Genomic DNA, 27,304 nt, shown 5'->3' on the forward strand with positions numbered 1-27,304 from the left:
TTGTGGATGACCACCATGTGAAGAATAGCCTTAAGGAGCCTTTTTCAGAAGCAGGTAAAACACAAGATGATCGGCATTTTGGGAACTGATAGGACGACACAGTTGCACAATTTCTGGAAAGATCTGATTGTTACATAAGGACCAAAGTTCAGATTTTCTGCTAAGGATTTATTTCATTCTATAAGTCAAAAAGGTAAGTGCTGAGAAAGAAACTAAAGGGCTATTATTCTTTTAATTATTATTAATGATTTGTGATACTTCTGCTGTATCGTCTATCATACTACTATTATTACTAATATTTTTTCTAATATTTTCAATAGTAGGTCAACTTGCATGATAATTGACCAACAACTAAATGAACAAATCTCCTCCAAGAGCAAACAAAAAATTAAAAGTAGGTCTCTTTCCACTTACGTGTTCTACTTCTACCATAAAAATTTTAAAGCGTTTCTTTAAGCTTAAACACAACTTTAATGTTAAAATAGATAAGCACTTTAAATTTTAGCACAATTAATTTCTGTTTAATTTCGCAATAAAACTCTAACGGGACATAGTTACTGTTTAATTTGCGGAACAATAACGTGGTGGTGCCTGATGCTCGCCCGGCCATTAGTTACGAATGGCAAGTTCTGTTTATGTAAATCGACTCTCTGAACCGTTCGCACGATCGAGCACTGACTTGTGTTTTTTTGAGTACGAGACGGATTGATGTCGTGATGCAAATTCAAGAGGTGACATAAGGACAAAATTGAGTATGATTCCTAATTCATAATTTTCTAGAATGTATAATTAAATGCTTCCATTCGTTAAGTCAATTGCATCCAATGGTGGATATCTTAAATAAAAGTAATAATAATTTTGTCTAGAATTTGTTCAATGGGCACACATCGGACATCCTTTCTTTTTCTTATCTTTCCTGTCTCAATACTCTTGTCATTGATGTTTGGCTGCCAGTTTTTACAACCATTTCCTCTTTACAACATCTACCGGCCTTGGCTTTCTTTTTCTCTTCAGCATCTTGGACATATTGAGTGTTACCCAATTATTGTTTACAATTTATTCCATAGTTATTTATTAGATAGCGAAAAGTCACACCCTTAGATATCAATTTCTTACCCAGCATTGGATACAAAAAAAAAGCTTTTTCATTCCACTTCCTTCTATGATATATGTATACTTATACCAGTTTATACACATTTACCAGCCGCTCTTCCAGTATATTTCTTAAAAAAAGACAATTAGGGAGAGAAAACTTAAAAGAGACAAGGGACTCCTGGTCCAAGAACAATGTTTGACCTTAAAATTGACCACTTGCTATGAGACACAAATTAGGTAGGAGAACTTAAATAGCTAAAAAGTGCTTAGTGTAATCGTCAAAAACTAGACTAAAAATCGATAATTTCACTACTGAAAATTGACACCTGTATAGCATCTTCCAAAGTATTTTCCTTTTTTAGCGTGTTTATTTGCGCTAGTGCACCTGCAGCTTACAAACATAGGGCACATTCTGGATTTTCAATCCTAAAAAACGTTTTTGGATCGAATTTAGTACAGCAACTTAAGCATTCTCCTCTACAGATTAAAATGTAATACGACGTTTGGCCAACGTTTTGACTATGTTTGACTTTAACATCGGCTGGTTGGCTCCTGGACGTTGGGCCGGTTCACTGTTGCATAAGGCCAATTTGATTTAGATGCAAATATTCGTCATTTAAATGTCCTGACGCCTACCAACTGGGTTATTGAATGTGACTCATGTGCAACGTTATATTAAGTACGAAAGGCTCATTTTCTCATGTTCGTTTCCACGCCTAGTTATTTAAATAACGATTAAGCGGCGCAATCACCTTTCTGTACCTGTTTAACCGTAAAATCTTTTGTCAACACCTCTGCTCATTCCAATATCCTAATTTGTGAAAGCGTTTTCATTATAGCGCTACAGTCGTTCGCCCTTTATTTGCCGGGTATATCAATTTTCTTTCCGTGTTTCATTTTGTTTTCCCCCTCCGCGTTCTTCCGACACACCGGCCGGCGTTATCGCCGGCTCCCTTTTGGCGTTTTTCTTTTCTCTATCCCTTGTTGTCAATATTTCAGTAGGATAAAGCTTTCGAAATTACATTCCGAAAATAAATGGCCGTGTGTGGCTCATATCTTCCGTGGATTGCTTACCTTGCGTGGAATTCTGACCTATATATAGCGTGACTTTAAATAGGATTTATTCATTTTAATAACATGAACTTATTTTCATTTAGTTCCAATGGCTTCAGATGATATAAAAGAGGAGCAAGTGGTAATGAGTAAGCAGATTTTGGAAAAAAAATATTGATGCTCAATGCAATTTATTGGCTTTGTCTCTTGTTCATAAATTACTAAAATACAGCAGAATTTCTTGTATCCCACGCCTCCCACGAACTACTACGACTTTATGAGGTTATTTATTGCAGACTTGTAGGAAGGACATTTTAACACAACAAATAAATCATCTTTCCATAATATTATGCAGATCTCAAGAGAATCTTTAAAAACAAACGTTATCAGTTACTGGTAACTTTCTATCTGGTGATGAAGTAACAGATTAAAGCTAAGAAGCCTTGCTCCGAAAACTTGGATCATTTACAAACAATATAAATGATAAAGAGCCCTCAGAGACACCTCGATTAAATTCAGAAACAAAAACATGATAATGACAGAAAGGTATTTTTCCTAAGGAGTTCCTAAGGAATTCTATATTATTTTTTTATCGTTTTGACCTTTAAATGAAATTGAAACTAATATGACACAAATTAACGGATTTGGAATGAGCGGCTCTAAATGATGGTGAAGTAATATATTCGGTATATAAATCCTCTAGATACGAAAAGTTAAAGTAAAACCATCCTATATATACGCCTAAAGGGGATCAAAATGCATAAAATGATAAAAGAGGGAGTTGATAGAGTATATCACTAAGAAAATACGAGTTTTAATGTGCAGAAAAAAACTAGGGAGATTAAGGGTAAAATAAAAAGGGTTGGGGTGGTGCGTTTAAGGTTTAATCACGATTTATTATGCGATTATATGAAGGGCTTTTCTGAACTTTTCTCACCCAAAATGTTTTGGGGCCAAAACCGCTCAAATCGACCCTCTTCTAAATTTTCCGATAAGGAAAAAAATGTTTACTGGTATCGTCGAGTTATCGTTGAGTTGTAATTTTCACAGATCCAAGCATGTGGCAATTTTTTTACTAGTTCCGTGTCAATAAACTTTAAAAATCATTGCTTTGATAAATATTTTATTGCATATAACCAATAGAAAAACTAATATATATTTTACCAATTCTAAATGGCCCGGACCCTTTCGAAACCTTTTAAATCAGTAAAATAAATATTGCATCAGTCAAATCGGCAGCGGATTTTTTGCTACATCTAAACGGTTCATCTAAGGTATCAAATGAAGTATAAATATCAGTTTTATTCACTATTCTGGACTCATGAACCTTTTAACTCTTTTGTTGAAAGAAATAAGCTCGTTTTTTACTGATTCCGCATCATCAAATCTTTTAAATCAGTGCGGATAAGACATTTTTTACTTTGACTGGTCGTTAAACTTTTTTAAATACTGCTGAAATAACTATTCTATCAGTTTCACCCCGATAAAAATTAAGTTATATGGGTTTTGATTGAAATTACTGCTAATATAAATATTTCATACCGTTCAAGCTGAGTTCACTAGATTTGATTTGTCAAGGAATTCCCATAATTGCTTAAATAAATATTTTATTAATTCCAGGCAGATAAAGGAAAACGATTTTTCACCGTTTTTCTGCAGTAACATATTTTAAATCACTACTGAGAACAATATTTTTTACACCCAAGCGAATAACAGCATAAATATACTCACTGACATAAGAAGTGTTACACCCAGAAGGAATAATCTTACATCAAGAATAAAACGATAACATTTGCAAACATTTTTATAGACAAGTAAAAAGAAAAAAGTTAATGTGTTTGGCCACTACGCAGCTGAATACACTGCTGTATATGTCTATAGGCATCGAAGGAAGAGTTAAGGCTATAGATTCTTAGGATCAAACTATAGTTGAAACTAATATGTATTAAGATAATAAAAAAGGGAGATGAAAGTCCTAAGCCAAGTAAGAAGAAAAGATTATCAAAAAAAATATTTGGACTATTAAAGGCCTTGGGAAAATAATCATTACCTATAACATTTTATCTTGAAATCCTTCCCCGGACAATCTCTCGTTATACATGGGCTGGTTTTTAGTTCCAATATAAACAGATTCCCATCTGTGGTAAGGAACTTCACGTTCACGTTCACAAAAAAAGGTAATGCAGAAGCAGGATAAAAGATTGATCGATGTTTGGTTGTGGGACCTCATTCCAAGCAACTTGAACTTCGTAAATTAGCTGTGCCCTAGTCGTCTAGAGTCGTAGAGTCTGTGGCGGATGGTGCAAAGTAGTCTCACACATGTTCAATGAGATTTAAGTCTGGTGGAGATTTAAACAGGGTGGCCGCGGCAAAACAGTAACGCCTGATTCTTGAAGAAAGTCCATAGAATGACGAGACATAAGTAGTAAGGACGTGTGTTGTCTTGGTGAAAATGGACGTATAAAGCCTGTACGCCCTCTAGATAAGGCAGTAAAATGGTTTGTAGGACATCATCAACATAATGCATAGCAGTCATATTGCCTCAAACAAAGAGAGTGGGTGATCGGCTCCCATAGGCAATAGCCCCCCAAACCATTACTCCAACAGTCCTCTGTACATGTCTCTCAATAGAAAATCCAATATCTCGCTGTTCTCCACGGTGGCGTCTTACCCTTCTATAGCCATGCAGATAGAATCGCGATTCATCGCTTAAGATGACATTATGCCATTCTGCCTTCCAAAGTTGTCGTTCTCTGCTCCGTTTCAAACGTTGACGACAGTGGTCCGCAGTCAGAGGAAGCACTTACCCTGGACGGTACGAAAAAAGTTCAAAGGCTCGAATGCAATGATGTCCAAACCATTGGTCCTTCTTCTCCAAACCATTGGTCAGCGATCTAACGCGTAGTAGCAAAAGATGTATGCTCCGTGGTACACTTCTGTTGATCAGTTGGCCTTCTTCGTGTTCCTCTACCTTCTTTTATCCATATCTGACACATACGCATTACCGCTATTGCAGTACAATTAACACGGAGGCCAATTTGGCGATAAGACAAGCCAACATCTCGATAGACAATAAATCGCTAACATAGTGACGTCTTCGAACTCAACGCATTTTGGTAGGCTTAACACTAGTAAACGGATAAAGAATAACTAAAAATATCTATACTAATGAGCTCTCAGAAAATGCTTTCTTTAAATTAACTAAGAGTTAAAATTTAAAAAATGGTAAACAAAAATACAGATAAAGCATTTTCGTTAGTACCATAGCTTGCTTTATGTATATGTTGCAGAAAAATCAAGTTGAAGAAATTATTCCTTCAGGGTGTAATACTTCTTATATCAGTGAGTATATATCCATTTACTTATCGTAAATCCATTTAAAACAGGACTAAAATAAATATTTGATCAGCTTAAAATCAATAACAAAAAATATTTTTTTGCTAGTTCTAGCCGAACCTTAAAGAACACTGCTAAAATATATCTTTTTACTTATAAATCGTATAAGAAAAAAACATGTTTCGATTGCTACAATATTTAAAACACTATTGAGAAAAATATTTTATCGCATTTCATCCGATGGCAGAACAAAATAATTTTTTGGGTCGGTAAATCACTGATAAAATAAAGATAAAAACGATATTTTTTACCATTTCCTATAGTCGCATCTTTTAAATCACTGCTGAGATAAACATTTCATAAGAGAAGATTTTTTTTTATTTGTTTGGGTTTTGGATCTTTTAAACATGTTAGTTTATCAGCTGCACATAGATAATGAGAACAATTATTTATTATCAGATCCAAGCCGATAAGATAACCTATCAGCTTTTAATTTAAACAGTTTTTTGCTGATTCGGATTGGCTCATCGACCTTTTAAATCACTACTGAAATTTTTATTGGAAGACAATAAAGGAAAAAACCATTTCTTTACCCGATCTCCCCGGTCACAAAATTACTACTGAGAAAAATAGTTTATTATTTCATGAACCTTTCAAATTTAATAGAAATGAGGATTAATATACTATTGCATTCAATAATGGAACAATCTGAGGAACAGTTATTTACATGACAAAGGATTTTTAGCCCTTTACATCTGTAATCCTTTAATCCTCTCCTAAGATCTTCTAAGGCACCATTCCAAAAATAAAATTTAAAAATTAAAATACGAAGCCATATAAACGAAATTAGATCTACAAAAGCCGAATAAAATAATTAAAAAACAACCGCTGCTATTTATTAACGAACATTATGCACTCGCATTATATACAACCCAAATCCGCAAAAGCGTTTTCCGCAAGCAAACCGATTTTCAGCAATTTTCCTGGGATGATTCCAGGACAAACTCGCAACGGTTCAATTTTCGGTGCAATTTGGCGACGCATTCTACCAACCCAAAAATTTAGCACCGCGAATTTGTAAACGTGCGCGGCACATGACGGTAACATTCTATAAAGATCGTATCGTATTGCCGACATATTTTGGCGGTTATTAAATTCTGCATGAGACTGACATTTTGGAATTTCATTGCGACGTAAATTATGGGCCTTGTTGTGAAAAACTTGCGTGAGCATTTCGGACCTGAGCTATTTTCATGATAAACGGATTAGCTGAGGGATCTGCATCAAATGTGATTTAACTGATTGGTGGGATTAAATGAGAAATCGATCGAGGTGAGATAAGTATTATGTATATAGGTTAGAACGAAAAAACGAGTTGTAGTAATGGTAAATTTATTAAGAATATATTTTTTTACAAATCACACTCTCCATAACTATATTGTATTGAGTAAACGTGACAAAAACACTTAAATGATATGTTCTTTTTTTCTTGTTTTCCTGTAATAATGATTCCTGTAAAAAAAACTGGAAGGAAATAAAAGAAATTGTTTATTCCTATTGGTACAAGAAAATTCTGAAATATTTGCCCTAAATTAGTTGAATTCTTGGCAAACCTTAAGAAAAGCTACCTATAAAGATAGTCTAAGTCCGAAAAATATTAACGATAGATTCGTAAAATCAGAGGAAGCTGACTCATTGCCACGAACTCTTAAAAATGGATTGGATGCGGATGGTCAAACGCCACTGAAGGTGCTAGAATCCATTACATTCAGATTTAGGTCAGCCTGAAACAGAAAGATGCACATGTATAAGGCAAAAAAATCTCTTTAAAATGGATTCTAGCTTACATTGAACTTAAAGAACTCTTTCCAGAAGCATCAGTAAGATATAACATTACATACCTTTAAAGATGGATTGGATTTGGGTGATCAAGTTACACTGAATACACTAGAATCCATCATATTTACGTTCAAAGTAGTAAGGTTTGACTAAAAACATACTAAAAATACACACCTTATTAAAGTCTCCTTAATATGAATACCAGCTTACGTTGAACTAAGAGAATTAAGCTAGTGATGTCTGAAGCTCAGAATTAACTCATTACAGATGAGTGCTTCTTGCTTATTTCGGAATGTTTCCTCTTCGTCTGAGGATTTTGATTAAATTCCGTTTTGTGTATTTCTAATCTGTTCGTTCTATTTCACTTCCACTTTTTCACTGTGATCATAAATACAAGTGATAACTAAGAAGCTGATTTTTGTCAATTTGTTAACCAATGAATTCAATTTAAAAAAAACTCTTAATCCATTCAACTCAATTGTGTAAAATAGTAAAAATCGCACTTTAACCGATGTCTGTTGGATAATTACTGTCGTATTACTGCAAATAGACTATTTCCAATTTAATCGCATCGTTTTTACCAATTTATGTTATATCAAATAAAAAGACACGTGCGTATTTGGATGCTACCGCAAAGAGCCGTTTTTTTTCATTTTGGCTTAAATTCTAAAAACATCGATACGAATTTCCAAGTGGAAACGCCGGAAATAAAATTTTACTTTCGTCCATGAATAAATGAAAATAATTTTAGCTGAATGAAATTACTGCGGCTCCCGTTGTTTGTGTACTCGATTACAGATAACGTTGTTTTATTTATAAGTTACGTATTATTCAGCATTATTTTTTGCATGTATTTATTTATTTTAATAAATAAGTCAATTTGTGAATTTCCGCATGCTGTATCTATAAATGTCGATATCTGTTTACAAGATTTTTAATTAATATACTTTCCTTTAAATGATCAAGGACGAAAATTCATTAACGCAACAATCTCTCTTTCTCTATAAACCAAATCAAGAATCCACAAATTACTCAGGTCCGAGCTAATCCATATGTTTATCAACAAAGTTAACGACGCTTGGACGGCAGCCAACTTTTTGACCGCTTAATATTCGTTAGTGATTTCCACCAGTGATTAACATTCTTAACTCTCGTTTTAGTAATATGTATTAGAGATTAAATAGAGATTACGCTTATATTAGTTTTAAAATAGTTGGGTTGAAGTTTCTAAAGTTTCATGTAGAATTATAGAGATAGATGTAGTGACTCTAAATTTCGAATCATTAACAATTCCTGGTCAAAATTAATTAAATTTAACAATCTGTCATTGAATTGACACAAGCAGTTTGAAAAGCAATCTATTCAAATCGTCTCTATTCAATTCTTGTCAATTTATCCAAAAGTATACTCTGATCTCAAGGAACATTATAGGCGGTGGCAAAATGGAGAGGTGCTCAAATGCACATCAAAATCATTTTATCATAGATAGATATTTATAAAATTTGATACAGGTTATGATTAAACGGACTTTTCACTAAAAATTATGTTTAGTGGTCTAATTTTTTTATAACCAAAATTTACAAGCAGAAAAAAATAGATTGTAACATTTAATCGGTCAGCCTAGCACTAAGTTTTAATAAATTAATCTAATTTACCTAAAAAACTATTCATAACATAACAATTCCCTTACAAAATACTTATTATGTCATAATTATGCCATGCATTTAATTACATTTCCAATATTGCCTATGTAAACGTTCCCTAGGCCTAGTCAATCCTATAAAATGTCATATTTAATCTGCGGTTGGATGATTTTCCACTAGAAATTATTTAGATTTAGAGGTAGAAATGGTGTTTTTCAAATATAAATGTACAAGAAGAAAAGTAAAAATAAACAAATACAAATATAATTGGTTGTCCTGAAATTTAATTTTAATAAATTACCAACAGATGCAACAACCGTAACGGTAATTTGATAAAATATTAAAATTGTAAAATAATTTATAAAAGCATATTGTTATACAGATTCGATCTGATTTTCTAATAAATAACAATAAAACTAAGACCTTAAAATAATAGAAATATAGATTTATTTTTATAGACAGTATAAAATAATTTGGCCATACATATCAAAGTTAATATTATTTGTTATACTATTGACCTATACATTAGCACCATTAAGCATATTTAAGAACTTCTACAATTTTCAATTTTTTTGAAATGAAACCAAATTTGAAAAATTTGTGTGAGTGCCGAAATTAATAGCAGAATGCCCGGATCAATTTTAAGACATGATTGATGCCTTTTACAATTTAATAATTTTTGACATTTCCTGAGATATTCTCTAGTCATAATTGTTCCCATTCATTACAAATGTCAATCATTTTGGGATATACCAAAAGGAAAAATATATACAAACAATTAAAAATTTATTGAACCATTTAGATGCAATTTCAAAAACAATAAATCTTTAAAGTATATTTTCTCTTGCATATGCACATTTTATAGAACGTTTATATTATTTTTTACAGGAATAAATTATGATTAAACACCAGACTTTTTGTGCTCCCTCTCAATCTTTATTTCGGTATTTAATGAAACAAACTGTAAATAAGGTTGAGAAGAAGCTTCTATACCGAAATCTCAATTAACATAAATAATTTAAATATTTTAAAGCGGAAACCTTCGCGTTTATAATACCCGCCTCTAACACAAAACGGGGATCATTGATCTTGAGAAATAATTTCGGCATGTTTTTTTGCTGAAAAGGCCCGGTTCGTGATCGGAGCCAAAAGTCAATTACCTTTCGTCCTTATCTTTCACTCGGGAAACGATATCTGCGGTTCGTTGATAACGATACAAATGATTTTACGACGTAAAAATTGTCAATTTTTTTTTTCAGATTATATTTTTGTTTATTGTAGTTTAAGAACTTTAATTTCTATAGAACGTCTGGACGCAAGCAATAATATTCATGTAATCGAAATTAATCATTTTATAGAATTTTACAGGATATATAATATGACTACAAATTGCAACGAAATCAAACTGTCGTAAGCACATTTCAATAAAATTTAATCATCTATTAGTTTAATTATGAATAATGAATTATTTATTTAATCTTTTAGATAAGCACAGTTATAAATTTTAATTATATGTAAGAGGCACTAACAAAAACAGAAATTAAAATGAACAAAAAACAAACATAAAGACAAATATGTATGCATAACAAACTTAACATTAAGAATAAAACTATCATGTTCAGAAATATCATTGATGTGAGAGAACGTAAGATTCCTTAATTTCCTTAGCAATATTATAGGAGGCATAAAAAACTTTTCTAGTAAAGATTATCACAGAACACTTATTGACATATCAAATACAATTTACTTTTATCAAATCAATGCATTGCACAGTCACTCAAATGATTGTATCAAGCTGGTGTTTGCTATTTATTGCTTCTGCTGATTGTGAAAGTAAGAGTAGATTGGTAGTTCAGTCATTGAAGAATATTAGGGCAAACTTCACCGTTAATTGATTTATTGAAAAGATAAGTTAGAGGCTGTACAAGATGGTCAACACTTTAAGTATAAATGTATGACGGAATATTATCATCCCCAGTACATTTTTTTGGTTTTAATTTTTTAATACTTTCTGAGCGCCTTCATAGACAGAGCCATAGAGTATAGTGCAAAGGTGTCGGCTATAGTTTTTGGGCCAGTCTTAACACTGTTGTACATAGTTTGGGGTATACCATTTTGTTTACTTTTTAAATGGATAAGAGACCAAAAACTGTTTAGATCATCGGATTGCATTATGTTCAACTGATCATAATTTTGATATTCTAGATTTAACATCATTTTTATTGTGTTGTTAATAAAATGCAATTTTTTATGCATTTTATTTTTAAACTTTATTTTTCAATCAAATAAAAAGAATTTAAGCTACTTACACTTACTTTTGCTACCAACTAATTTTTTTGGTATTGCTATATTAATGCAAGATTGCAGCTTTTTATAAAAAAATGGGAATGCTTCATCAAGACTCATTTTGTAAATAATCTCAACTGAAGAGTCTAATTAAGTTATAGAAGAGATCAATATTCCCCTTTGAGTATAGTTATAGGATGACTTAATATTATCAGAAATTTTAGCGTTACACAACTGCAAAGTGAAGTTCAAGAAGGTATGATAATCATCTTCTTTTACTAAGGATTACTACTATAATAAAAGGATTCTGCATTGATTACAAAGCGTCTGAAATGCGCTTAAATGTTAATTTATAATTTCACATATTTCAAATGTACTTAAATTAATGCTGGATGAACCAGAGAAAATTATAGTGTAAATTTATAGGATAAATTTAAAAGCTAACAATTATTCTTCTTTTAGTTCAAAGTTTTCAAATATTCAGTTTAAATTTGGAATTATTGAATTTCATTTGAAAGAATCTCCTGAGGCAATCATGACAATAATACCATCGTGCGGGAAAAAGCTTTTTCCTCATTATTCTATGAGAAAATAAACGGTTATAACCCAGGTTCAATTCCTAAACGAAATTTTCATTATTAAAAAAAATGTAACTCTTACAAAAATTATTAGAAAAAATACATATAATTAAAAGTGGGTTGCATAGATATCCAAATTCGGTGCGGCTTCCTTTGAAGTCGTTTTTTCTATGTAGGCAACCCACAAGCCATACATGCACATCTGAGTCTAAGACCATACGTTTATTTGTAAGCTTTAAGCGTGGTTTAAGGCATTTAAACCTGAACGTCAAAAATATCTTTAAAAAGGCAGTTTTCTTAAAGATTCTAAGAAAATAAATCAACTTAAGGGTTTATTTTTAGCTTAAATCAAGCTCCTGCATGTAAACGTTGTTACTTGATATACTTTGAGTTGAAAGACATGATCCTTTATTCTTATTTCTCAAAGGTAGATTTGCTATGAATTTAAATCAGCATCAAATACACACTTTATTTGCACAAAAATTTCGTAAACCGCGTTGAACCTCAACCTCAAACCGTGCATATAAACTCGTTAAAATGGAAATTTAAACCCATTTAAGCTTTATTTACATATTTACTTTTATAGATTTTTCATTTTTAATCGTATCAAATGAACCGAAAATCGGAAAACTATTTGCCTAAAAGCCACCTCATACGTTCCTTTCTATTTGATCCATATGATTTAGGTTAATCGAGAAAACCGTGACCGTTCAATTTATCGAGCCGAGTTTAAAGTAAAACTAAAAGAGAGGTCCATTAAATGAGAAAAGTTTTAAGGCACTGACCGAGAACCAACTGTGAAGGGCCATGTCCGGCTGCAATTTTGGTTTCGTATTTATTTTGAAACAAAGTGGAACTATTAAGGGTATTTTTATGTTTTAGGCAAACGTTATATTTTCCAAAGTTGTTCGTCTGTAGTTTAATTTAAAATTTGTGTGATAGTCACATTTTCTCCACTATTTCATATTGTGATGTAATGTATTAGCCAGAAATTCTAAATAAAGATGAGAAATCTTTAGAATAAATATACCTATTCTAAAGTTTTTAAATCAATAAAACTTTTCAATGACATTCTCTATTAATTCATAATTCTTCTAATACTGCATCCTTCAGATAACGGAACAAATGCTGGGCTCTCAACGAACTATTCTCGTCTTTATGTTTCATATATTTGACCCGCTCAGAGGAAAAGTGGTATATGTCAGTATTTTTTAATTTTTGAGTTATACCATTAATTATGTTTCTACCGGTCTAATATATTCAGTCGAAAACTGGTATAAGTCAAAATTTTAACATAGCTAAGATAAGAGTTTCCTAACGTTATTTCTCTCAACATAATGGATTCGTTCGCTGGAATAGTAGTATAAGTCAAGGCACCACGCTGTTCCGATGTCGCGCCAGGTCCTATTAAACTCGCTTTTTCTTGTTTAGTCAGGTTTTTTTAGTGTTATAGTACGTAGTGTGTAGATCAGTTAATGTAGCTAAGAAAAAAGATATGATAGAACTTCTTCAGTGGATTCCCCCGATTCAGCATCAGTTCTTCCTGGACTTACTGACAAAAGAAGATGCTGTTGACAGTGGTCCATTATCCGATTCTGATGAAGATGAATTTGTTTAATAACTTGTTCTTACTCTCCTTACTGTAAGTTAAGTATGTAAGATATGTAGTAGTAATGTTTTGCTCTTCAAGCTCTATATTTTTTAAACACTTTTATCAGTAATAGATATCATAGTAAACATACTACAGCTATTATTTTCCTTTGGTTCATCAGTTTTGTGAAATTTGGTTAACTTTTACGAGGAAAAGTGATATAACTCTCCAAGTTATACCACTTTTCCGCTATGTTTTTGAAAAAACTTACTGGAAGAATGACATTGGGAGGCAAAAATGTAATTAATGGGCGCAATTAATAAAAATGTTTACCATATGAAATTTTAGTACAGGGTTATTATAAATATATACAAAAAAGTAAAGAATATGTTACTGTGATTTTTTAATTCATCCAGATGCAAAATATCAATTTTCTAAATTTCTACTTTAAGGGAGTTAGACCACTTTTCAGCTGAACGGCTCATTTATGCTTCAATTTGAAGGCCTTTATATTTGAGGTATTTTTCCGCTTCTTTTTCTGTAATGTTATAATGATTATGTGCGGCTTATTTGCTTTGATGGATCGGTCAGTTTGAATCTGTGTCCCAGATTATGGTAACCTCTTGGGTATTAACGACAGGTTTTGGAGCGTGCTCGTACTACTTTTTTCCCACTGGTACGTACGCTTTGCATATGTTGTAGTAGAGTTGTGCTGCTACAAAGTTGTATCGCTCCTGGTAAGCTCTTTTTGCAAGTATACATCGTGTGTTTTCTCAATATGTATTTGGCAAAGTCTAAGTTTGGAGACATTGCCGATTTTCACTATTTGACTTGCATGTGATTTGTGGTGAGTGCTTTTTCTTAACAAGCAGTGATGAGCGCTTCTGTTTCACTTTTTATGTCAAACATTTCCAACTTAGCGGTCTATTTACTGTCCCTTTTCAGTTTCTTTTGTTAGCTTTTGTATCATTGTTTTATTATCTTTTTCATTATCTTTATTCACCTTACTTCAGGTTCCGCTGGGTTGTTGTCTTCTACTTGTTTCAGGCATTTTCTCGTCTACCTCTAGTTTCCAAGTTTGTACCTGTGAACCATGCCGAGATAACTGTCTGTTTTTTCTTTTACTAGATGGTAGTTGTTAAAGCCTTCTTTTGGTACGCTGTTGCTTGCTTCAATGCATATTATTCTCAGTCGACGTCTGATGATTCTTATTTTAGCCCTATTTGATGTTGTCAAATTTGATCTCTTACAGCTTTACCATTCTGCTCACAATCTAATATCCCGTCACAATTTTTTTTTCAAATTTTTTACGTTTGCTGAAAAACAATACAGTCAAACGCCGTGCACCCTATACCATTAAAAAGCGAATTATATTATGCCCAAAATATATAATACTTAATAGTAACGCTCATTAATCCCAATAAAAACATTTTATGAAGTAATGCAATACAAAACCATTTTCACACGAAACAATATCACAATAATAACCTCTATTAGAGACCGAAACAGGCAAATAAAACCCAAAAGAAACAATATGAACGTCAAGGCCAAGCGAGGCCCCAAGCTACATATTACTCGAATCGGTTACGGTCGAAAGCCTAGCAGAAGTCAAAAATGACCTCGTTCCTCGTTAACTTGTACTTCGATAACGGATGATTTAGAATTTTAAGTGGCTGTTTCTTATAATCGTTTTACATATTTTAATTGTTTTCCAATTAATGATAACGTTTTATTCTTGAATAACTGGGTTATGCTGCACTTAAACGTAAGTATGGTGATCTTCTATTATAGATAAATTGTTATCTGGAACAGTCATTATTGCTGAATATCTTTATAAATTTCAAATAAATGAAGGGAAACACGTGTTACTTTCTGCCATACTCTATTACGAGTGATAATTTATTCAGAACAAACGTGCAATCAGATTCTTCATCGGTTCTACCCGCACTATCTTCCTCTTTTCTTCAAATACCTGCCTGCCTGCCATCTCTGACACATGAAAGAGCCCATACTGCTTATTAAACCGATAATTTCATCAAATTGGATTTGCGCTCGGCCGACAAGTAATAGTTTCAAAGTAAAGCCGTACATTTGCTTTCTGCATAATAAATAGATATTAAATTCTATAAAAGGACAGAATAAAATTGGTCCGTGTAAAGGAGAGTTTTAGAAACGACTGAATAAATAGATTACAATAGCAGGAGCAATGACAATTAGTCAAAAACATTATCGATTTATAAAATACATACGATAATGTTATGAAGTAGCTTAGTACTAATGTCAATCTAATCAGAACAATGAACAAATTCAAACTGTATTCTCACAGTTGTCTTACAATGATAATATTTACCCTTCTATCGAAAAAATCTAGAAGATGAATCATGTAAATGATATTTTATTCGATTATCTGAAACTCTTTAATCAGGAGAAGAAGTAAGGCCTTACCTTGTAGAACAATTCTTAATAGACCAAAACCGTAAATCTATCTTGTCTAAATTCTACCTAAAGATATACCCAGGTAATTTGAGGGCATTGAACTGCTTTGCTAAGAAGTAACAGCTGATAAATAAATATGTTATAAATGCTGATATGGAATTTAAAAAACTGTACTAGAAAATGCACATGAAGAAGCTCAGATGACAAAAAATTGGTTTATCTTGTCAAATAAACGACAATATTGCAGATGAATTGATTCTAAAGTAAGAAGTGATCATAAAACCACAAGAAAGCCTCATTTATTGTATTTAAATATTACTTCATAAAAATAGATCGAGCTCATTTCAAAGAAGAGAAGAAGAAAAAGTTGAAGTACAAATGTTATATTTTGCTATCTAAATTCTTATTCAAAGCAAATGAAAGAGATAGGGAATTAAACATATGAAGAAGAAAACAAAGGAAGAATTTTTTACAAGTAATAATTAATGAAACGGGGTAAGACAAGGTTTTGCAACAAGAAATAGGGTGAAGTCGAACATAAATAGTTAATAACATATTACAAATAGCTATTCAAAGGGAATTAAACTTATAGATTTTATTGAAAAGATTCAAAATATGAGCATAAAAACAACAAAAAAATATTAATACTGAAGGATATTACAAATATAATTGATGGATCCTTTACCCAGTCTTACCAGAGACTTACCAGAGACGTTGAAAATAGAGAAAAAAAATACAAAATAAAGAATCACGATCAAGATTTACCACAGGTTTATAAAAAAGAAAACTTAATTAAAATAAATAAAAATAGTGGAATCACCACCATTCGACAAGAATTTATTTCCTACCTTGAATCATGTGCTGCAACAAAAATTCACATACTTGAAAGAAGGATTATTTCTTTTGAAGGAAATTCTCCAAGAGACTATTCCAGAAGAATATGTTATAGACACCAGTTAAGCAATATCTTCGAGGAAATTATTTACAACAAACATCTAAGCCATTAAACTGTTGAAAACAAATTGTAAAATAAAGAGTTAACATTTTTGGAGAATTACAGGTAGAATCTGTTTTTCAAAAACATTTAAAATTATACTTACAGTGTAAACTTTCGCAGAAAGAATTGTTTAAATGATACGAAGATGGTAAGGGTACCTTATAAGTTAAAATATTATTAGATTTATAAAATTTTTTGAGAAACAAAATTGTATAGAAGATATCTTTTAGAATTAAAAAGAAGTACCCCACATGAAAAAAGAAGGATTAACAGTATCGATCAGTATTACTTTCAAGTAATATTGATCTTATTGATTTTCAGTATCATATCAATGGCACAAGTTGCGGGTGTTGCTAATTCCAAATATTTTGACCAGTTAAAATTATTTAATTTTAACTGGTCAAACATTGCTAAAGCAAATTTTAATACATTTTCCTTTGATTGTGACTTCAATATTAATATATGAGAATACTTTCGATTTTATGGTTGTTGCATTTGGTTATAAAAAAATAAAATTGCCTCAGATTATTATAAATTATATTTGAACAACGTTTCAATCTCTATGAGATTATCCTTAGAATTACAGTACAAAATGGATTATCAGGGTTTGTAGATACTAGATTAGTACCTTTAAAAATGGACATTTTATTCTTCTAACCAAAGTACTGATGTCACGCCAAACCATTCATCAATACATAACGTTACATAGGCGAAAACTCCAATAGGCAAACCAATTTATCAGCACACGCCTCATTTAAAGGCGCACTTTATTATTTATTTGTAGATTTATTACCTGGAATTTTCGAAAACATTAATACCAGTTTATAGGCATAACCTATTTCGGAACGCATTTGCAGGTTGGATATTATTATAATACCATCGCGGGGATTTTGAATTTTAATGAGGTACCACCTAGTAATAGTAAAAGTAAAGGAATACGACCATAAGACTTACTGGTTATATGTTTATTGTATTTTAATGGCTATTTTAGGTTTACGACATGCGCAAATTTAAGGTTATGTGGTTATATAGTTCAGATAAAGGTTTACCTAGAGGTTCCAGATATTTTTTTTATTCTTCAGTATTTATACAGAAATTTAATAAGATTATAACGATTTAATTACAAATTTAATTAATTTTCCCAAAAATAATTTTTAATTTCAGAAACGTTAATTCTGATAAACTCTCTTTGAAAAATTTCCAGTAATCTTTTCTGTCAAAGGTTCGTTCTATTATCCCTCTTTTGCTCCCTACTGCCTAAGTTCCAACAGGTAATGAAGTTAAAAAAAGTTTATTTCTCGATTTTTATCACTCTTGCTATCCTCTCCGACAAATACATTTTAGTTATTGCGGTTTTGTGAACATTCCAAGAAAAAAATGTTTGAAATTAAATTTTAAAAACTATTAAAAGATGACTTCAGAAATGTGACATAAATAAATAATAATTAATATTTCACGGGAGTTAAAAATGTTAATAATTCTAATGTCGATCTGTCTTTGTTTTGGATTTTCAAAAAGGTTATGCTAAGAAACGAACTGTATTAGGGCTTTTATTGTTTATGACATATATATTCAACTCACTAGCGGGATTGAAAAATTGTAAATGGATCTGTTATATCGTACACAGATGATACGATATTATTTTCTTCTGAAAAAAGTTGGATAAATGTAAATGACAGTGCAACAATTCGAATAACTAAGAAAAAAACTGGCTGGACACTTTTAAATGATCACTTAACATATCAAATTGCTGGGTCCATGTTTATTAAGATTGGATGAGTCCTTGATTAGATTCGGTATCGTTGTATGAGGGGGACTATACCAGACTTCCTTAAAAAAAAAGCTTCCTTAAAAAAGTGTGGTATAAAATATAAAACTTCCCTAAAAAAGTGTGGTATAAAATTATATTTGTTAATGAATCTTTTGATGTTTGATATATGTAGTTTAGTGAATATATTATCATCATATAAATTTACTGACAGTTTATTAATATTATCTTAGATTGAGATGAGGATATAAAAATGAAGATTAAAGCTTTTGTCTTTTTTACTATATTTTTTTTTAATTTTTAACTTACTATCTGGATCTTCTTGAAATTATGTTTTTTGGGTGTAGTTTATTTGATTGTAATAAAAAAAACGTCATTTTATTATATATGAAGTTGAGATATATGAACGATAATCAAGGACAGTATTGAAATTATTTTGGATGGCACAAAGTTGATGTTGTTCAGATGTGCTAAGGTGTGCAACTGATATTGTGCTTGATGTGCTTGTAATGTCGTGTATGGTTTTTTTATAGATCAGCAGGATAAATTTGGTATTCAGGGGTTCAAAATGCTTGTGTACGGTTTACATATGGTCTCAAAAAATACGAGCATATTTCAGAAAAATTGTTGGAACTTAACTGGTTGAATATAGAACCTTGGAGGTAATTGCAGCTTGGTGTATTTGCCACCAAAATATGACATAATGATAAATCTCCAACTTCACTCAAAGTTTGGTGCCTCTAAATTACCCATTTAATTAATATAAGATTTAAAACCAAGTGCATAATCCCTCACTATAGAACAGCTTTGTTTAGAAGAGCATTTACCTACAATGCCATAGGAAACGGTAAAGAAAATATTAATAGAGAAACAACGGATGGCTCAGTAGAGTAACCACTTAAAGCTAGTATACTACTTAAAGCAGTGTAGTATCTTTTATATTTTGAAGATTTAAAGTAATTGAACCTTTCTCCTCTTTTTCGAAGTCATCATTTTATATCTAAGAATTATATTAGTCGCTAGATCTTTTGAAAACTATATTTTTCTTGCGTAGTTCGTTTAATTACAATAAAAAATATAATCTTTGATATCTTAAACTAAGAAGGGGATATATAAGAATAAATATTGAAGTTTTCACCATTTTTTTCTACATCATGTCTAAATTTCTATCTGGATCTTCTTGAAATTCAGTTTTTTGCCATAGTTTATTTCATTACAATAAAAAAAACATAATTTTTTAAGATCACTTCAAAAATAAAGAAAAATCAGTATAAAAACTAATGCAAAAATTTACTAATTTTTTTTAACACAAAAACTTGTCAGTCATATCCAATACGAATAATTCTTTAAAGCATTTTTTGACATTTTTAAATTTCAATATATATATAAATAAGAATCAACAATTCTGCAAATATAATAAATGTGACCTCCAAACACCTATCCGCTTAAGAATGTGTAAATTTTTTTAACTATAATTTTTTTAACTAGTATTTATATATCAATCGTTCATTTAATTAACATTTTGATCCTTAATCTAGTATCTATTGGCCTATTAAACCACCCTCTTTATCTCTTAATTAAATGAGAACAGTAGAACCGAGAATAACCAAAGGCAAAAACCATTTCTTCCTATACTAGTCAAACCACTTACGAAACAAACAAAAATCGCATTCAATGTCAAAACTTTCATCACTTTCTCCTGTCCTGATCTTCACATTCCACAGCCAACGTAATTGGTACCGATAAAATTGTATTTATTTTATAGTGAATTCACTGTAAGTACACTTACACAAAGTACACTTAAATAATTTATTCACCCTTTTTAATCACACACCCCTAAAAGTATCACTATAATACAATTAAAAAAAAAACAAACCAAAATCAGCAGTGCTAAAAAGGTTAACGCGCGTCAGACCTCCCTTGCATATCGGAAAGTAAACATCACGAAATCAATACCAGTCGCAAGGTTTCACGTACCCGGCACCCGATCGGCGAATCTGAACGACTGAAATACTTGAAAGCTGATTCGGTGCCATTCAATTTGGTACTAAGAAAAAAACATGGCAACGTCGCCGGACGGATCGGTACCGCCGCCGAGCGAGGGAACTACTCGGAGAGGTGCAACCTGCTTGGGCGCGAGGTTGCCACTTTTGCGTGGGCTCTCTTCCTAAATTATTGCTTCGGTGGTACGAGTACTTCGCGTTCCTCGCTTTCTGTTCCACTTTTTGTTTTTTTTCTGGTTTATTAAATGACGACATGACGTAGTGGTAATAGCTGGTGTTTGGGTTTGTTTTGACATGATTGGTTCTTGGGTATGGAACGGAGGCACGCAATATTCAATTTATAACTTATAATATTTTATTGGTAATAAATGTCTGTATTGATTAATTTTTGACATACGGGGTGCTTTCATCACCTCTGTTGTGGAATGTACATATCAGCGCAGTGAATACAGTACTGGAGGTAAAGTCATGGCCCAAAAGCTAGATGTATATTAGTTCTTATTTGTAAAGAAAGTTACAGACATGGAAAAAAGGTTGTTCATATGAATATCAGCCCTATAAAACTTGATTTTGTTAGTTGAAATTAATGCTTTTGAATTTACCAAAATTTGTAGTTTCAGTTTTATTTGTAAAGTTTTTTGAGGTAATTTTCTATGCATAGGGCTCCTTCGTAGAGACAACATGGGTTAAATTAATGGAAAATGAAGTGGTAAAAGTATTTAGGTACTTAAAAATTATTATTTACTTGAAAGTTAACCGGTTTTTCTTTGTTTTTATTAGTCCCCTACCTCTTGAATGCCATTAAATTGATTTACATATTATATATTTATTCATAATTTTCCAATTTTCATCAAACTAACAAAAATGTCAGGACTGTCTATTTCTTTGTCAAAATCTATAACTAGGACGCTACATATTCTTATGTATAATATCTTCTACTATTCCATCTTTTATTATTTCATGTTCAACTTGCCAACTTTTAGATCTGCAATTGTTTGACCTAAATTGATGCAACTGACTATACCAGCAACTTATTGACAAGCCCTGTCCTCTATAGAAATTCGTATTGATAATACTAATTTATTTTAATCGAATAGAGTACCAATAGACTATGTCATTTAGTGGTTTTCGCACGCTGAGTGGGCTTAGAATTCAAATTTCCTGCGCTCAATTAACCTTTCTTCCAAATCTGATTGGGTAAACGGGTTGCCTATAGAGTTATAAATGTCAAAAATTAGTTTCAATTATTGCACCCTCAGTACAGGGCCAGAGAATTTTTTCCCGTTAACAAGGCAACCCCATTTCTCCATGTTTTGTGATATGTATGTTGTCTTACTATGTAGTTTGTTACAACTTGGGCAAAATTCCAAAAAGTTCAGAGGTTTTTCGAAAAAAACGAAATTTTGAAAAAAACTATTTTATTTTTTCCAGGCTTTATTTTTAATCCGATTATTATATAAATTTCAGGGTTATGGTGATTTTAAATTTACAAGAGGTCGTTGTGTCTTTTGGGTATAATCATGGTATTTGTCCTTAATACTCTCTTTTACTTTGTTAAATTATATTTTAGTTCAATAGTCGGTTTAAATAGACTAACAAACGTTTTGTCTGGAAAGTTTCAAAAGTTAATATTAAATTTGTAAACCGTTCTTTGTCTCCTACAGATTTCATTTGTCTATTATTGACGTAATCACCTTGAGATGGTATGCTCATTATGCAATTCGACTCCCTACTATGATACTTGACCCTGAGATGGATTGTTATTTTAAAAAATGGGATAAATATTGATTTATTTATTTATCTAGTATTATTGCTTAAACCATCATAAAATTTTATAATTTTGTACATAATTTGTATCCTTTATTTATTATATTTGAGTTTTCGATTATCTCTAAAGCTTATTAAATTTTCAATTTTCATTAGTATTGCCTCAATCATTTTCAAATCATGATCATCCATATATTCCGATCTGTTACCTCAGAAATTATATTTTTTATGTGATTTACCCATTTCATAGGAAACATTATTTCAGTACCATGCACTAGTGGTTGTATATTCTACGTAGTATTAATGCTCCTGTTTGCCCTAAAAGTCTAATAAAAGAAACATGTTAACTTACAGCAACAATAACTGTATTATGTACTGTATGATATTTTAACAAAGAACATTAGTAAGGTGTACATAATCTCAATAACCAGGCCAAGATTCGTCAATCAAAGATTTTTACATCTAACATGGTTAACTCGAACTCCAGTCCGGCCTAATAAAAACGTTTAGGCCAGCCGCATTTGCAAACGACATTAGCATCCAATCTGGCTTTAGCAGTTTTTTGGCATCGCAAAATTCAATTTTTCAAGATTGGTTAATTTGGTCATTCGTAAAGTTCAAAGGCTTAACCTCTCATCCTGGACTCTATGGTTAATCTGCAACTTCGTTTGTAAATGATATTGTACAATGGAAATGATTCAACTTTAACTGAACAGAAAAGCGAATGGCAGTTATAAATCGGCTTGACTGTTTTCAAATATGTTGATTACAAAAGTTAGGTTTCAAATGGTAAACTATAAATACAATTTGTAAATGAATTTAAATTAAATTTTCCACAACTATTTCGAAGTAGATCTACGATTATATTAACCTAATTGAAATTTTATTATCCAGCCCTTATTAAAATTAATATCAAATCACTTACCTACCAATGGATCAAAACATTTCATTTATAACAATGGAAGTGCGTTGGTTGGTGCATACCTGTAAATAAAAGAGCTATCAATTAAAAATGCCAAATATGCGTATAAGCGTACAGTTATTATGCACTTATTAAAAAATAAAACAGTTTGTACAGTCTGATAAGATAGTCCTTGAGTCTACTATTTTGTAATAATAAGAATCCAGGCTTTATATGCGTCTTAGCATTGTTTACTGACCTTCACAAATTCCTTCACAAAAAATCGACACGACCAGGAAAGTAATAAAAATTTTATTACTCATTTTGATTTAGTGTTTTTCGAGATCTGGAAAATGTTTTAAAACAAGTATAAAAATGTGTAATATATACGTATTAAGAAAAGATATATAACAGTTTCATATTATCAAACTATAAAACCTCCACATCAGTTTTATTGTAGGCGATATCCTACTTATATCCCTAAGCACTGTTGGATTTCGTAGGCAAAAGCCGAAATTTAATAATAAAGGGGCTTAAAATTTGCATAGAGCAAGTCTGGATATCTAGGGCGTTTTATTAGATAACTTTATTAAGTAGTAGGTCAACGATATTAAAATTTATTCTTGTTTTTATCATGTTCGTTGCCCTAATAATCACATGGTGGTTTTATAAGTGAAAAAAACCGGAACACATTGGCTTTAAGGGAATTAGCACTTTAACTTTTGTTCTTTGACATGATGAATTCATGAATTCATTTCAGTTCCTTAATTATTTAATAATAAACAAATGCTGATTTACATTCACTTTCGACACATTTTTTTTCGCAGTATTATGGTAGTTCATAGCTAGTTGTGCTTTAAACCCCACAATTATAGCTATTGGTTTATACTCAAAGTTACATCCTGAAATTATTTACAAAATTAGATTTTAACAACTTTGACCCAGTCATCATCCATTACATACATATATAATACTATGCTATTGTCATAAGGGCCCCCCATAACTCGATTTTAAAGTTTCAAAGTATTAACTTCTGCCGTGGTCAGGAGTTATAAAGCTATAATGTTCGAAAAGTTGCCTATAGCTTGGGAATCTCATTAAATGGCACTGACTTATAGGCAACTAGCTTGACCGGTGGTAATAGCTATCCTGTTATCTTCACTTTAAGTTGGGTATTTTATTATAAACAACGCATATTTTAAAAGGGAATAAATAGGTATATTTTATGATGCAATACACATAGATTTTATTTATTTATTTATTTACATACAGGATATCCTCATTAACGAAAAAAAAATTTCTCATTCAAAACAAACTCTACCTGACTTAAGAAGAATCTGATGCAGAATTTATTATTTTGGGAACAAGGATGCTCATATTACCTATCTATTCTATTAGAACAACAATGAAACCAGTGATATGACTTTCAAGCTACAGGCAGAATACTAAGCCTTTAAGATCGCTCTGAGTCTGATGAGATTTAGCTCCATTGATAAAGAACAAGAGAAACGAGACAAGAAACAGGAGGACATGATCAAAACCATGAAAGAAAATTTGAAGATACAAAATCAAGATTTGATTAAGACTATGAAAGATGATCTGAAGTAGGAAAATGAATAGAGAGATAAAAAACGAGAAGACTTGATGAAAAAGCAAATCTTAAAGAGCGATACTGAAAACAAGTAGAAAGAGATTTATAACTTTGAGAGGATCTTGAAAAAAAATAAAGAGAATTTATTATCAACGTCAAAGCTTTAGTGATACAATCTATAGATTGAAGCAAGTGTAAACAAATATTCAAGAATTAGAGATGTAAAGTATGCCCCTCTTCATCCTGATCCTAGATTGTATACAAGAAGTCAAAACACCAAAGTTCTGCCGCCAAGGAGCATGAAGTATCAGTTGATCTTAGCAACAATTCAGATAAAAAGTCAACGTGTGTCAAGATTCAACAAGTGGAAGAAAATTTGCATAATCAGTGGTTACGTTAGATGATTGTTACTATCACCTATTACTCATGATAAATAATGTTGGTCATTGTGCATAGAAAAGAAATAAAAATGTAATATATTTTTATCATGCTTTATATTTTATATTTCTATCATAATTCCTTACTTAATTGAGTGTTTTTGTACGAACATTCTAGTAAGTAGTTTTGAACGGTCCAGTCCTACTGTAATCAGTCCAAAGTAGGTTTTGAACAATATAGTTATGCCACTCAAAACACTGTAATTATATAACACCAATCAAGATTTCTCATTGGTGTGTTACATAATTATGGTGTTTAAAAAATTACTAATTTGAATGATTTGCTATTTCCTGTTATCTGAACGGGTAAATCGGAGTAATGTAGAAATGATATACATACTTGTTATCTTTTAAAATGTTATATCTTTGTTGTGCTTTTCATTGGATAATACATAAGTACGAAAAGTGTTTATTTTAAAAACCGCTATGTTTGCGTAACCTATTTAAATTGCATCATAAAAATTTCGTATCCTTGCTATTGACATACATTTCCAAGAGTCAGTGACCAAATTTATGTTTTTTTTATTATCATTGGAATTGATGATAATTTATATTATATATTAAAAGATTTAAACACAGTTTTAGTAAAGGACTTTTTTTTAAACATAGTTAGGCATAGACCTCTTAGACCTCATCATGCTTAAATTATTGTCAATAGTGTATCAATGAAGATTAAGTCAAAAAGAAGTTTACCAGAAATTCTGGATATTTTCTCCTAGAACAACGCAATCCTTTGTTTCGATGTAGGAATGGTGTAAGGTCCATATAGTTATTTTTCTCAAGAAAAATGTTGGTGGATGGTTGATTCACTTCAGAGTTAAAATATTAGTTTTGGAAATATTAACAATTAACCTGTTAGTCCCACACTATAATTTAACGAGATTGAATGTAATACCTAGTCTTTTATAGTCCGTACCATACCAAAATATAGTGGTGTCGTCGACAAAGAGTTTCAATTCACAAAAAAATTGGGATTAGCATAAGGTCATTGACATATACAATACAAATCGTTTATTTATCAAAAGGAAAAAAAAAGAATACATTTTATGAAAAAAGAAGGCAGCATGACAAAAAGGCAGTTCATCGATTCCAAAAAAAAAACCGCATCACATGCTCTTTATATTAAGGAAAGCATATTTGAACTATCCTATACATAACAAACAAAACAGCAAAATATTTCTAAATAATTCTAAATTAAAACTAACCTAAAAGAAGAATCAATGCATGGCAGATGTAACCACTATTGTTAGTATTAAGTGTATGAGTGTAAAACAATTAATCAATCTCTTTATCATTAGAAAAAACATTCTCTCGTAGCTCTCTAAAGCCATAGATTTAGAAGTTTTTTTAGAAGGATTCTGTATCATATAATCAAATGCTTCGGCCGAGTCACGAGAGTGCTGCCACACTGTACCTTCCAAAGTTTATCCTCAAATAGACGCACTCCAAAAGATCGAAAATCGCATCATTTGTGGCAAATTTTTCTCAAAAGCGCAAACTACTTACTCCACTCCAGATGCGAAAGAACGGCAAAACGCGAATTGATTTCTGTGACCTCGAGAAAGTGGTCTCAGATAAGCAGCATGGATGTTAAGTAGCATTTTTATTTAAATTGAATAAGAATATAGTACATTAATGTAATTTGTGTGATGGCGCAAAACTATTTAATTACTTTAACACTTAGATGTAATCAAGTTTAACTAAGTGACTAATAAAATAGTAAATAGCGTAAAAATCGAAAGATAAGCGCGCGGTTTATGAGACCATAGACGGAATAATGATAATTCTTATATATGACATGCGAATGCGTGCTAAAATATGGAATGCTCTGGTACTCAATTAAATAAATAATAATAATAAATAAAAACCCTTTAATTTGAACTCGGCGAAGGCCAGCTATACTGTTAATTTAACCGTGTATTTAATAAGCTAAAAAGAAAAGTACATAACAAAGAGAAAAAATAACAACTTTAAAACATTATA

At 31.3% G+C, this 27,304-nt stretch overlaps 1 protein-coding gene across 2 annotated transcripts in view; it reads right to left on the reverse strand.

Annotated features, from left to right (window-relative positions):
- LOC126735909 (uncharacterized) overlaps positions 1–27,304 on the reverse strand; it is a 123,843-nt gene that overhangs the window by 75,094 nt on the left and 21,445 nt on the right. The window contains exon 1 of one of the 2 annotated variants that reach the window (XM_050440028.1): positions 20,274–20,852. The exons of the other annotated variant lie outside the window; for it this stretch is intronic. The gene's annotated coding sequence lies outside the window, so the exon portion shown is untranslated. Of the gene's footprint in view, positions 1–20,273; positions 20,853–27,304 lie in introns of those variants that run through there. 2 annotated transcript variants of the gene reach the window in all.

This window comes from Anthonomus grandis, chromosome 5 (assembly GCF_022605725.1).
Source record: "Anthonomus grandis grandis chromosome 5, icAntGran1.3, whole genome shotgun sequence".
NCBI classification, from domain to species: Eukaryota; Metazoa; Arthropoda; class Insecta; order Coleoptera; family Curculionidae; genus Anthonomus; species Anthonomus grandis.